Here is a 13136-nt window from a genome sequence, read left to right as displayed (position 1 = left end):
TTTGGACGTTTAATTTTGGTTTTTAATTCTTTCACTTCTTTTTATAAGTATTTGCTTCTCCCTGCCTGAACATGTTTTGAATTTCAAAATAATTTTTATTATTAGTTAAATGTAGGGACAATGGCATACCATGTTCTAAAATGCATATGTATTGTGTGCAAAGATGTACCTCTATATACTTTATAAACAACTACATTCAAAGTAGAACATATTTAAAAAAGCAACATTGTAAATCAGAATGAGCCAATTATTTTTAAACACAATAATAATTGTCATGGTCTAAACAAATTTCAGAGACTGTGTACACCTAATTATATCTTACAAACACATGGGAGTAATCTTTTTTGGGGGCACATTTATTTCCGGAACTTGAAGCAGCAGCGAATTCAGCCTTCTGTCTAGGAAAGTGAATGATTCTAAGTACACTTTCTAGTTCTTAATTAGAACGCTGTGATCCTCACAGGTAGCTGATGTGGGAAGAAGGTGGTGATACATGGGTTGATGCTGTAAAGAGGGTTGACTCAGGTACTAGATGTGAATCTCCTCAGTAGATATTAATCGTCTAGGAGTCCATAAAAAAGTAGCATTTGGTAGTGTACAGCTGTTTAATTTAAAATTTTCAGTACAGGATTCCAGTGAAGGTAAAAATACCCACAACAATTTTCAAAAGGATCATGGAGATTGTGCACGAAATTACTGTATTTCTATTTTCTTTCATTACATGAAAGTGAACTTGAAATAAGTGCATTTTCAGAAGGGTGAGTAGTTATTATCAGGGCACAAGTCCTAAAAAAAAAAAGAAGTGGGGGGACGCTGTCACCGGAAGTGACGTTACGACAGGAAGTGATGTCACCAAAGGTGGCTTGCACCATCTGCCTCGTTGCCTCCCCTCGCTCACCCCTTAGATGCGATTGCATCTGCGAAGCCAGCGCGTGTGTAGCGTGCTGTGAGCTCCGATCTCGTCCCAGAGAGGCCAAAGAGTGAAGGCCAGCTGTTTGGCAGGGGGGACGCTGTCCACCTGGTAAAATAAGTGGGGGGATGCCGTCCACCCGTGTGGTACCCCGACTCGAGCCCTGGCTATTATATTCAGGGAATAACGAGGTGTCCCTGAAAGTTGCTCAGACACAAGAGAATTTGTGTTTTAGGGTATTCGGATGCCTAGTGATCGTCTATCATTTGCATCACAATGTTTAATTTGCTTTGTTCATTTTACTTCAAAATTCATGTTACCTGATTTAAATTCCATGCAATCCCTCTGTGAAAGAGAACTTTTGTTTTGAACGAAGAATCTCCTGTTATTTTGAGGACGTTGGGCTGTGTTTTTGGTATTTCCTACTTTTTTTCTAAGGTATCTGCAGTTGAGCATAGCGACATAAATGACAAACACCATACACTGTATTCAAGTTATGTTTTATTTTACATATGTTTACCACGTATTTTTTCATTTGATATGCATTCCGCAGAGTAAAGGAAGTAGATGTACTTGTTTCATTCCACCAATGGCCATTGCATAGCCTTCAGAAGGTTTACTTCCGGGTGACTGTGATAGCGTCTCCACATTCGAATTTAGTATTCCCTCCGTCAGGATTTGTTTCCTCAAGTTGATTAATCTGTAACTGAAAAAAGTACATGTTGATTGTAACATTTCTACGAAAAATGGTCTCCAGTAACAGCTGTCGGTCATTTTCTCACATAATCAAAACAGAAATAAATTACGGTATGCTTTTTTTTTTTTTTTACAAACAGCCCCATTGCCTTCACAATAGTCAACAGAACTTCCCCTGAAGTCTATATGCAGGAAGAAAACATTTTTAGTAAACTATATTTAACTGCACAGTACTTTTGGAATGCCTGTGCAGGGCAGTTGCTTGGTACGTAGATAGGAGGAGGCATGCAGTATGGCATACTGTTCGCAATTTTGGATCATCAGGTGTATTTCATGCATAGGAATAGCGATTGTTTTCATTGAACATGAGCCATAGGAGTACCACAAAAACCGGCCCTATGGTCATTGCTCAAGGCTGGGAGGAAGAGGCAGCTAGTCTAAAAACAAGCTATGCCACTAATGTTTTGTCGCAACAGGGGCAGGTGCAGTGTTCAAAGGCACGGCATTGCGCTTCAGTATCAGCAACGATTCATGATGTGGCTAGTGCAAATCACTGTGCATCTACCAATCCACAATGCATTTAGATGCATTGTAGGTAAGCGTAAAACTCCTAATTAAAACGATACTGCAGCAATCACATTTACATCTATTCATTCATTTAGGTGTTTTATACAGTACTGCCTGCTACCATCTGATTCCTTCAGAGCCACAGGGGAGTTAACAAAACACAATATTGTGATAAAAACTGAAGTTAAGGATAGAGCCCCTATTTTGTGTCTCCAACCCCTGATCTAAAAAACACTTAGAAAGCAAGTCTGAAGAGGTGGCCTTCAGAAGTTCCCTATAATCTAGGGCCTTGTAGTTCCAGAGATCTGCCACTATGGGGCAGATTTACTAAGAACTATTGTTGTCATGATGTGACGCAAGTCGTAGCAGGGCAGCGCAAGTCCTTAACTGGGTTTTACTAAACCATGGAAAGCCCCTTAGCTTGGTTTTGTGTGCTTTAGTAAACACAAAGTAATGCAATGCATACCTTGTGTTACTTTGCGCCATGTAGGAGTTACATGCGTGGAGCTTGAGCATTCCTTTGCATACACCCATTGATATTGATACAAACCCAGATCTCCAAACACCTAGATTTGAACCAAAATAGTGCGCCTACCCGACAGAGGCGGAATGAGGAACAATAGGTCGACTCTGCAGCACTCGTACAAAGAGGAAAATGCCTTCCCCTTCCGTACAAAAACAATCCTGCCTAAAACGTAGAATAGTGCAAGGGTACCTGCGTTGGTGCTAGGCAGCACACAGTGCACCAGTGCAAGAAGAGACATAAATGCTCCATATCTTCGTAAATATGGAGAATTGCTGCCCTCTCTCTTTCACTTAACGTAGCACAGAAAGTTGCCTTGCTGCCTTGCATGAAAGAATGGTAAATCTGCCCCTGTGTCTCCACCTCTTTAATTATCATTGGTGGATAAGGGCCAGATTAAACTTTTCCCCAGTAGGGTGCGTGGGCCTTGCAAAGAACTCTGAACTTTATGCTGGCCGTGGTAGAGACCTTAGGGTAGGCTTGATGCGATTGCAGAGGGAAAATCTGGCAGGCTGGTTTTATAGCCTTTTCAACATAGCACTGTGTATTTCGAAGATTACGGTGCCAATGTTATATTCTAGGTGTGTCATGACAAGTAAGACTTTGTAGAGAAGGGCGAGTTAGAGATGGATACTTTAGGCCACCGTATTGACTTTTAAGAAAAAGAAAGATTTAGAGCCAACAGTAGGCACACATTCCTGATTTGTGTGCAGTCGAAGGATAGATTCGAACACCTTTGGGCATATTATTCTAATTTTTAAAAATTAAAATGCTGTTTTACAGGCAAAGCCATGGCCTCCCTTTAGGCCTACACCAGTCGCTTTAAAGTTTAGAAATTTTCTTCACAGACAATGACATCTTTGTGTATGGAGTATAACTCTATTCAAAGAGTGATGAACAATTTACTTACTTTTTGAAATATCCTGTCTGTGGGATTCTGTCCAGGCACAGATTGCTCCACCTTTCAATTCACCCTTCACACCAGGCTGGATAAAGAAACCTTTCTTGCAACAGCTATTGTGCACCTGTAAATGGCGCCATCATCCTCCACAGTGTCCTTTCCCTGCCTCACAAAGTGATGACATGGGTCCACGCCTTATAAGTGGCAACCATGCCCTGGCATCAGTTTACAAAGGCAACTTTCATACCCTCAGACTTTGAGCAACTGAGAAGTTGGTAGGTGGATACTTTGCTGAATCTAAAATGGGACCTTTTGACCCATCAGAGGTCCAATCCACAGAATAAGGAGGAGGATGGGTTGGTGAGGGATCTGTTGTTAGACATTATACATGTAAAACAGCATTATTGAAGGTAAGTAACTTTTTTTTCTAATGGATACTTAAAATTGCAGATTCCTCACCTTTTGAGTAGATATCAAACCACTACCCCCTCAAAGGTGGTGGGTCTGAGGAGGGTACTTTACACGAGGACTTCTTGCAGCAGTGAGCGGGCAAATTGGCCTTCCCTACTGTTAGAAACGGGACCTCTGGCTGGCCAAGGCTTGCGCCAAGGTCAGTCAGAGACCACCATTTCTAAGGTCAGGGCAAGGGAGTCACACACCAAGATAACCCCCGCTCACCCTCTAGGTAACGTGGCGCGAGCAGCAAGGCTAATCTCGGAGGCGATGTGTAAAGCGTTTGCGCGCGCACCCCAGCGACAACAACCAAAGGCCCACCACAAAGGAAACTCCACACAAGGTTGTATCAAAAATAGCCTTTGTATTATAATAATAAAAACACATTAGATAACACACACACTTTACAATGTGCCAACAGGCACGGGCAAGATTTACAAGGGATTATGTACAGGACAGGGCCACCTGGACCACTGTCAGGGGTATGCACTTTTTAGAATTAATACTTGTAGGTATAACACTTTAGCACATCAACATATAATGACTGTAACACACAAAATAGTTATATGTAGCATACAACCAGTAACTACTGGTAAAGGGAAAATACCTCCTACGCCACCCTAAACACTGTAGGGAAATCACGCAGGGAACTAGGACCTTATCATCAGGACCTATGGAAGGAAAACCTATCACCTAAGCAAGTCACATTTAGCAAAGGGAAGGAAACCTAAAATAATCACCTAGGCAAGTAACATTTAGCAAAGGCAATAAAACATCAACATTCCTCTAAGCAGGTCACTTTTAGCAAAGGGAAATAAAAGCACAAGGCATTACCTAAGCAGGTCACTTTTAGCAAAGGTAATGACACAAACAATCCTCTAAGCAGGTCACTTTTAGCAAAGGGGATAAAAACATAAAGAATTACCTAAGCAGGTCACTTTTAGCAAAGGTAAAAACAAACATTCCTCTAAGCAGGTCACTTTTAGCAAAGGGGAATAAAAGAACAAAGAATTACCTAAGCAGGTCACTTTTAGCAAAGGTAATAACAAACAAGGGCACATGAAACATTAAAACACATTCAGAGGTGCAGGTAGAACATTTGCGCAGAAATCAAATAAGCAGGAATCATAAATTGCGCAGGGTGCACATGGCACAACATTAGAAATGTCCCTCAGGCCAACTGGCCTCGCAAGGGGCTGGAATGCCCTGAGTCTCAAAGTCAGGGAAGGCTGCGCAGGCAGCACAGCACAAAAGCCTAAACGTAGCAACTGTCCACTAAGTGCTGGACAGTTGTAAATATGAACTGGGCAACGTTGGAGCCAGGTGGGCTCAAGAACAAAGTGGGGAGACACAGAGTGGGAGCCTCGGGGCTACAACCAACTAGCTACCTGTGTCCCCCTAGAGCCTCTCAGGGCTCGCTAAACAAATGGGGCGCCTTAGAGCTTCAGCGCTCTCAAAAATAATGATGTGGGCGCTCAAGAGCCTTTCTGGGGCTCATAAACAAAATAGGGCACGCAGGAGCCTCTCTCAGGCTCGTGGAAAGGACTGTGGCTGGAGCCTCATGGCTCAACGATCAACTGGGGGCCCTGGAGCCTCTCAGGCTCGAAATCGGGAATGCCCTGAGCCACTGGGGCTCGAAATGTACAATTTGCCCCCAGGAGCCTCGGGGCCACTCAACACAGAGGTGCGGCACGGTGGAGTCCCTCACGGGGGACTCGAAATGACGTAATGCCCCCGGAGCCCTTGTGGGCTTCGAAATCACTGTGGTGCCTCTCGCAGGCACCGGAGCACACCGAGAGCTTCCCTCCCTCGTGGCACTCACCGGCTACTTGGACAAGCTGCTCCTCGGGCGGGACGGCAGTGCGGGGAGCTCCTCTCACTCTCCGGGGCTCTCAGGCAGACCGGGGCTCTCAGGCTGGGCACTTCCGGGTCGCGGCTGTCGTCCAATCCCAGCGCGGCCCGGCAACCAATCACCAGGCGGGAATGCTTGCTCCGGGGCCGCCAATCACAGCGCGGCCCTGGATAGGGAGGCGGGCGCAGCGCCTCTCCCGCTGTCTCCGGGCTGAGACGGTGATTTCTGCACGGGGCAATGAAGCGGCAAAGTCCGCGGTAGCACACAAGGCAGGGTGGGCACCTGCCTGGACCAAGAAGCGCTCTCAGCGCTATAAGCATAAATAAAGCGCTCGAAGCGCTAACAGGCAAATAAGCGCTCCCAAGCGCTTAGGGGCTAAGCACAGCGCTCTCAAGCGCCAGAAATAAAAGCAAAGCGCTAGGGCTCAGGGAAAGCGCTCCTAGCGCTATAAATCAAGTAGAAGCGCTTCCAGGCGCAGCAACAGCTCCAGCAGGGTCTGGAGGCAGGCAGAGGGGCAAGGCAGGGCCAGAGCCAGCACACTGGGTCTCCAGGCAGGGAGACAATCCAAGTGGCGGTCCTCCTGGCCCCAGCAGCAGCAGCCCCCTCTGGCAAGGTCCAAAGCAGAACAGAGAACAACTTCTGTGGGGACACAGCCCCATTTTTATACAGAGAAATCCTTTGTTAGGAGGTGCAGGGTGGGGGGAAACCAGTTGCAGCTGGCTTGGGAGTACCCTTGATGGCCCAACCACCCCTTTCATTCACTGGGGAGGCTTGGGTCATTAGACAAACCACAGGGGGGCGGAGCCAGCATTGTGTGGGGAAAAACCCAGCCCATCCAGGACACAGATCTACTCCTCCCACACATCACTCATGCTGATCTCACACTCACCACCGGGCAGACCCATCCAGACTTCCTGGAGCCTGGCATGCCAGCCAGCTCCAGCCAATCACGCTCCACTATCCTCACTGCACACATACATCAATGTCCAGAAGTAGCACTTCCCTTCTAGACACATACATGCCGCAGACACCATCTTGCAGCATTCACTCTCACGAGTTCATACATACTAAACTCGAGCCTGCACTCCCCACACATCAGGAACTACCAGGGCACACACATTCCCCATGCATTCCTATGGGAGGGCAGGCCAGCCATACTACACGCACGCACTTTCACTCTGGGACACAGGGAAAAAGTGCGCCAAGACCCAAAAAATCACTACACAGGGTCACAAATAAAGGCAAAAAGATTAGGGGTGAACCTGCCCTAAGGCCCAAGTCTAACACCTACAGACCTGATAGTGGATACAGTAGTGCTTGTAAGATGTGGACAGACACCCACAAATCAGCCTAGCAAGTGTCTAACACCAAAACATCCCTCTTTAAAGCCAAAGTGGTGGCTTTTACCCTGATGGAATAAACCCAAAATGGCACAAGAGACTCCTTCTTGGTGAAGGCAAAATACATCTTGACACAGAAAATGACCTATTTTCAGCTGGTTAATTTTTTAACTGCTATTCTCTTCTTTACACTAGTGAATGAAATGAAGAGTTGGCCGTGCTACCGGTGCTCCTTAGTCCGATTTTGGTCCAACCACTAAAGCCTCGCCTCATTAGTGAGATGCCGAAGGAAGAAGAATGCTGGGGGTGTTATTGACTGCCCCACATGAAAGAGTGACACCCCTTTTGGAAGAAAGGATACCAGAGTCCGAAGTACCACCTTGCAAGAATCTATAGTGTTATAGGGGTATAAGGAGGCTGCAATGACAGTGTCTGTAGCTCACTGTCACGATTTGTAGAAGGGATTTCAATGGTAAAAATAGTCTTACAGGTTAGCAACCTCAAAGGACTGTTCATTGGCTCAATAGGAGTACACAACAAGAACATAAGGAACAAAAAAGCTCCCACTGCTTCATAATAAAAGGTGCAGGAGGAAACATATATATAAGTCTTTTAAAAAATGCATTACATAGGTTACTTGAACAAGCTGGGCAGATCAGGCAAATGTAGATAGACAAAAAGGGCAGTCAAGGACAGAACAAACAGAAATGAGTCAGAAAGCTTCGCCAAAAGTGGACCAGCAAAATATCCTCGCACCAGGCCACAAACTTTGTCCAGTGATAAAGTAGGTGGACTTGTTGGACCGGCAGAGAGCAGCCAAGATGATATCTACCACCTGTGAAGGAAGGTTAAAACGACTTAACTGGTTTCTCTCAATCTCCACACTTGGAGGTGTTGGTTGTCCAGATAAAGATCCCTGTACTATTGTTGGGACAGCAGGTCCTCCCAAAGAGGTAGACGAAGCGGAGGACAAATGCTCAGGCCCAGCAACCCTCTGAGTCCAGTCCGGGGATATCAGCCTGATCACTTGTGACCTTCCTCCGAACTTGGTGAAGCAGCAGGAAATACATACAAGAGAATGGCATCCCAATGGAGTGTGAAATTTAGGAGGTCATCTGGACAGCATCCTGTCCCTGGAAGCAAAGTCCATGAATGTTTTCTACACTCACCTTCACCTTTGAATACAAATTCTCTCCTTTAATAATTACTCTTAGCATATGACAGAGTGAACACTATCATTTAATCTCACCTTTATTACACTAATTTAATTTAACTTGAACCCACAGACAAAATCTTATGACAACTGCAACCTACTCAGAATGGCATGCAACAAATGCTTACAAAAACCCACAGAAGATCACCAGTTCTGAGATCTTAACACCTTCTAACAATTCAATACTGAGTGGCCTTTAAGGTCCTAATATTTGTTCGTTACGCCCTACATCTCAAATTACCTTATTTTCTAGTCAATAAATTATCCTTTTATCAACCTTCATGCTCCTTCAGATCAGAAAACAAATTCTTGCTTGCCAGAACTACGATCAGAATGGTTACATATGGAGACTGCTTTTTCTACAGCAGTGACCAAACGTGGCATTCTCTACCTTTTTAGTTTGTAGTCAGAAACACACATACTCTGTTTTAGAAGCCTACTTAAAACCTGGATTTTTAATTATTGAGTATCTTCTGGCTTTTTTCCCCGGTCACTGTTAGGTTTTACAGTTGTGTCTTTCTTTAGCTACAAGAAGCATTTGCATATGAGCACTCTACAAATACATTATGACATAATACATCTCCCAAGGAACCTCAAGGTGAGACTTCCAGGGCACAAAAGGGGTTATACTCAGTGTTCTTCATGGCGACAAAAAGGTCTACTGAAGACCCATTGGGAGAAATCGCCCCTGACCTACCTCTGGATGTAGCTGCCCTTCATTGTTGGCCAGATTTCATTTGCTGAGCACAACGCCTCTGACATTGTGAGAACCCACTAGGTGATTGGCCTTTATCGATTTACCTTGAAGGTCCAGCCACCACCACAGTTTCAGCACTCCCTGGCTCACAGTACCCATGACCCCTCCTACTTGCTTTACTAACAAATGGCAGTCAGGATCTGATGGACTTGCCCTTGCTGGGTGTTAGGAAAGCCTTGTTGGTCATCCAAATGGCATGTAACTCCAAGAGCTTGACCCTGGTCCCTCTGCTCCATTAGAGACAAGAGAACTCTGATCTCTACCTCATCCATGGGCCCCTAAACCCAGAGACAATCCATTTGCCCCTCCATCAGCTCTAGGTGAGGCATCGATAATGATGGTCACAAATCATGTTGGCATCGTTCCACCACCATTGATCCTAAATGCGGATGTTTTCTGAGAGATGCCCCAATGCCAAGCCGTGGTTCAATAGCAGTGGTTTAATTGTAGAGGTCACATCTGCCAATAGGCACGATGCACAATGCCAAGACACAAGTTAGATTTTTGGAGCTGCCTGTGTGAGTGCCTCAGACCATCCGCCCGACATAGGAAAGACACTTTTTACAGTTTTTGGGCCGCCAGGAAAACCCTGTCAATACCAAAGAGACAAAAAATAAAATACCCTCCCATCTTCGGAGTAAACTCCCAGGGTGTGATGGCCAGTAATGTTTTGTTTTTCAAAAATAAACTCTTGCTCTGGGGCTTGTTTTTGAAAAACAGAAAAGTTTGCTGAGCAGCTGCATGAACCACTGCAACTGCTCAGCAAATTTCAAATCCCTCACTGGAGCCGCAGTAGTGGTGGTGGCTCCTCTGAAGGCATAGCGATCTATGTGATGCAGGTGTAGATCTTTAAATATGGCTGGCAGTAATCGGACAGAGTGATGGAGCTGAAAATCTATCACCTTGTATCCATCTTCATTTTTATCTTCCAAAGACACCTAGCAGTGTGCTACCCTTGCACACCTCTGTCAACAAACACCTCGGCCCCCATTATGAATGGACTCAGTAAGTCTGGCCCCTCTGAAATTACTGATACCTAAGGACCAGTATCTATATGGATCAGTGTTAACAGGGGTTTACAAGTGGGACTATGAGAAATTAGAAAATACTGTAGGATACCAGTATTTCTGGATTCAATTTCCAGTAATTCCTAAGGAATTATCAATCTGCCCAGATTTGCGGTGTTCCCACTAATTTCATATTTCCATTGGGACCATTAACTGCTGTTAATGGATCCTGTGGAATTAAAATGAACCTCATAATGAGGCAGCTTGTGTCTTGCCTCGAAATTCCATTCCCTTTCTTGCCCACTGAATCAAAACTCATTTCATCAATCCACCACGTGTGTTCACCTCTTAAGGTTTCCCTTTCAATAACTACTTGGGCCCCCATTAGGATGGCGGGCGGATCGCCCCCGCCAGGCCGGCGGTAGCAGGGGCGATCCGCCCGCCATCCTAGCTGGAATGACCCCCCACCATATTAGTATGGCTGGGGGGTCCACGGCGGACGGAAAGACCGTCCGCCACTTTTCCGCCCCGGTCGAGTTGCGACCGGGGCAGAAAAGGGTTCATATGGTGGCGGTGTCTATCAGACACCGCCAGCCATATTACAATGGGCTTTTTCAGATGCCTTTCCGTGGCGGCATAGGCATGCGGAGTCTGCTTTGGGGGCCCGATGCGGGCCCCCATGGACTCCGAGGGGCGTGGGGGGTGCACATGGGGGGTTCCTATGGTACCCCCAGCGGTTCCATGCACAGCATGGCAGGCACCGTGTGGTGCCTGCCATGCTGTGCATGGAAGTGCACAGCATGCCTTCCTGCCATTGTGGCGGGCGGTGCTGAGTGCACCGCCCGCCACAATGGTAGGAATGCTGGATGCGCCCGCTACTGTGGCAGGCGCATCCTAATGCTAGCCACGGGACCCCTGCCCTTATGGCGGGCGGTCCCTTTCACCGGTAGGATGATGGGCGGACAAAGTCCGCCTCTCATCCTAATGGACCCCTTGGTGTTGTGCTCCTGTTTATCCCTGAAGAACAGCCACACTTCATTCCCCTGTGCTCTTGGCCCTTTCCACCAAAGTCAATACATGAAACTCAAGAAGGTAGCCTTGCAGCAGCTCTCAATAATGAGTCACTGCTCATGCTGCGACACCAGTGGGCAGTGGCATCTTAACGCATGGGCACGCTGGGCAGCCATCCGGGCGCCCCAGGAGCATAGGGGCCTCTTGCAGACTACAATTTAACACTAATTTTACGTTAAACATTTTTATTCCTGTGAGTGGTCGTGTAGACAGGGCCCAGTGCACTGCTTTGCTCGGATGCCTACAATGCTGTTAAGACGTCCCTGACAGTGGGTACTATAGACCCACCCAGGAGCATACTATGTGTTGCTGGACACTAACCAGAGATAGTGACATATGCTCATTTTCCTTTGATCACTCATGCTCTTTCTCTAGACTCCAAACCATAAAAGTAGGGAACCCTGGGTATCTCTCAATCTTTTGGTGGAGAGTTGCTACATTATATAGAACACACCTACAATAATAGCAATATTCGAATGGCCTTGTATTTGTATTTGTATTGGTTATTTGTAGAGCGCAACTATCGCTCCGGAAGGAGCATCCTGGCGCTGATAAAACAGAGTGCATACAATTGCGGGTTTCGAGTTAAATGGCTGTCATTACGTACTCTTCTGGAAGATTGAAGATCCAGGTTTTCAGATGTTTCCTGAACTGTTTTTCCTGAGTAAGCAATCTAAGGTGTTTGGGCATTGCATTCCAGGCCTTGGAAGATAAGAAGGTCAGGGTCTTACCCGCCTTAGTTTTGAGGTTGAATTTGGTCAGTTTAATGAGGTTTTCTCCTGCTGATCGTAATGTCCTAGTTGGAATGTAATGGGGGAAACGCTTAATGAGATACTTCGGGCCGGCGCCATTGAAAGCTCGAAAGCAACAATCAGGATTTTAAATAAGATCCTCTTGTGGAGGGGCAGCCGATGTAAAGTTTTTAAGGCAGTTGACGCTGAGGATTTTCTTGGCAATTTGAGGACCAGTCTGGCTGCCGCGTGTTGTACACTTTGGAGTTTTTTTAGTGTGGTTTTCTTAACGCCAGCCATCAGGCCATTGCAGTAATCCAAGTGTGCGAGGATTAGAGCTACAGTGACGGCTTTTCGTGAGTCGATGGGCAGGAAGTCAAAGAATTTCTTTAAGGTTTTAATGATGCTAAAGCAACTTCCTGCAACATTCCTCACGTGTTGGTCAAATGAAAGCTCGGTGTCGAATAAGACCCCTAAGTTTCTTGCTGATGCCACAGTTTGTGGGGGAGCGGGAGAGTCTTCGGGCCACCATTTATTGGGACAGAAATGTTGGGACTTTCCCATAGGAAGAATCTCTGTTTTACTGATATTACATTTAAGATGGTTTTTATCCATCCAGAGAAACACATCCTTCAAACAGTTCTTAAGGTTTTGTTCAGCATTGGTAGAGTTCTTCTCCAGAGGGACAATGAGCTGAGTATCATCGGCATACAATGTTACAAGTATGCCGTATGATTCAATGAGAGAAATGAGAGGAACCATGTAAATATTGAACAGGAGTGGGCTCAGAATAGAGCCCTGAGGAACTCCTGATAAAACCTTTTTTTCCTTAGAAAGGAAAGGGCCTAAAGCGATTGTTTGTGATCTCTCTGTCAAAAAAGAGATAATCCATGACAATACTACCCCCGAGATTCCGATATCTCTAAGTCTCCCTATTAGTATAGTATGGGAGATGGTGTCGAACGCCGCTGTGAGGTCTAATAGGATTAGAACGGCGTTCTTTCCTTGGTCCTGCAAGATTTTTATGGAGTCAGAAAGTTCAATCAGGGCTGTTTCTGTGGAATGGCTAGGTCTAAAACCCGATTGTTGAGGATGCAGGTTATTGTTGGTCTCCA

At 45.9% G+C, this 13136-nt stretch overlaps 1 long non-coding RNA gene across 1 annotated transcript in view; it reads right to left on the bottom strand.

Annotated features, from left to right (window-relative positions):
• Nucleotides 1-1394: 1394 nt before the first annotated feature.
• LOC144827517 (uncharacterized) overlaps nt 1395-13136 on the bottom strand; it is a 113095-nt gene continuing 101353 nt past the window's right edge. Inside the window, exon 4 of the long non-coding RNA XR_013610228.1 lies at nt 1395-1616. This is a non-coding gene — a long non-coding RNA (uncharacterized LOC144827517). The remainder of the gene's footprint in view (nt 1617-13136) is intronic.

Source organism: Lissotriton helveticus, chromosome 4_1 (assembly GCF_964261635.1).
Source record: "Lissotriton helveticus chromosome 4_1, aLisHel1.1, whole genome shotgun sequence".
NCBI lineage: Eukaryota > Metazoa > Chordata > Amphibia > Caudata > Salamandridae > Lissotriton > Lissotriton helveticus.
This window is presented reverse-complemented; position numbering and strand designations above follow the sequence as displayed.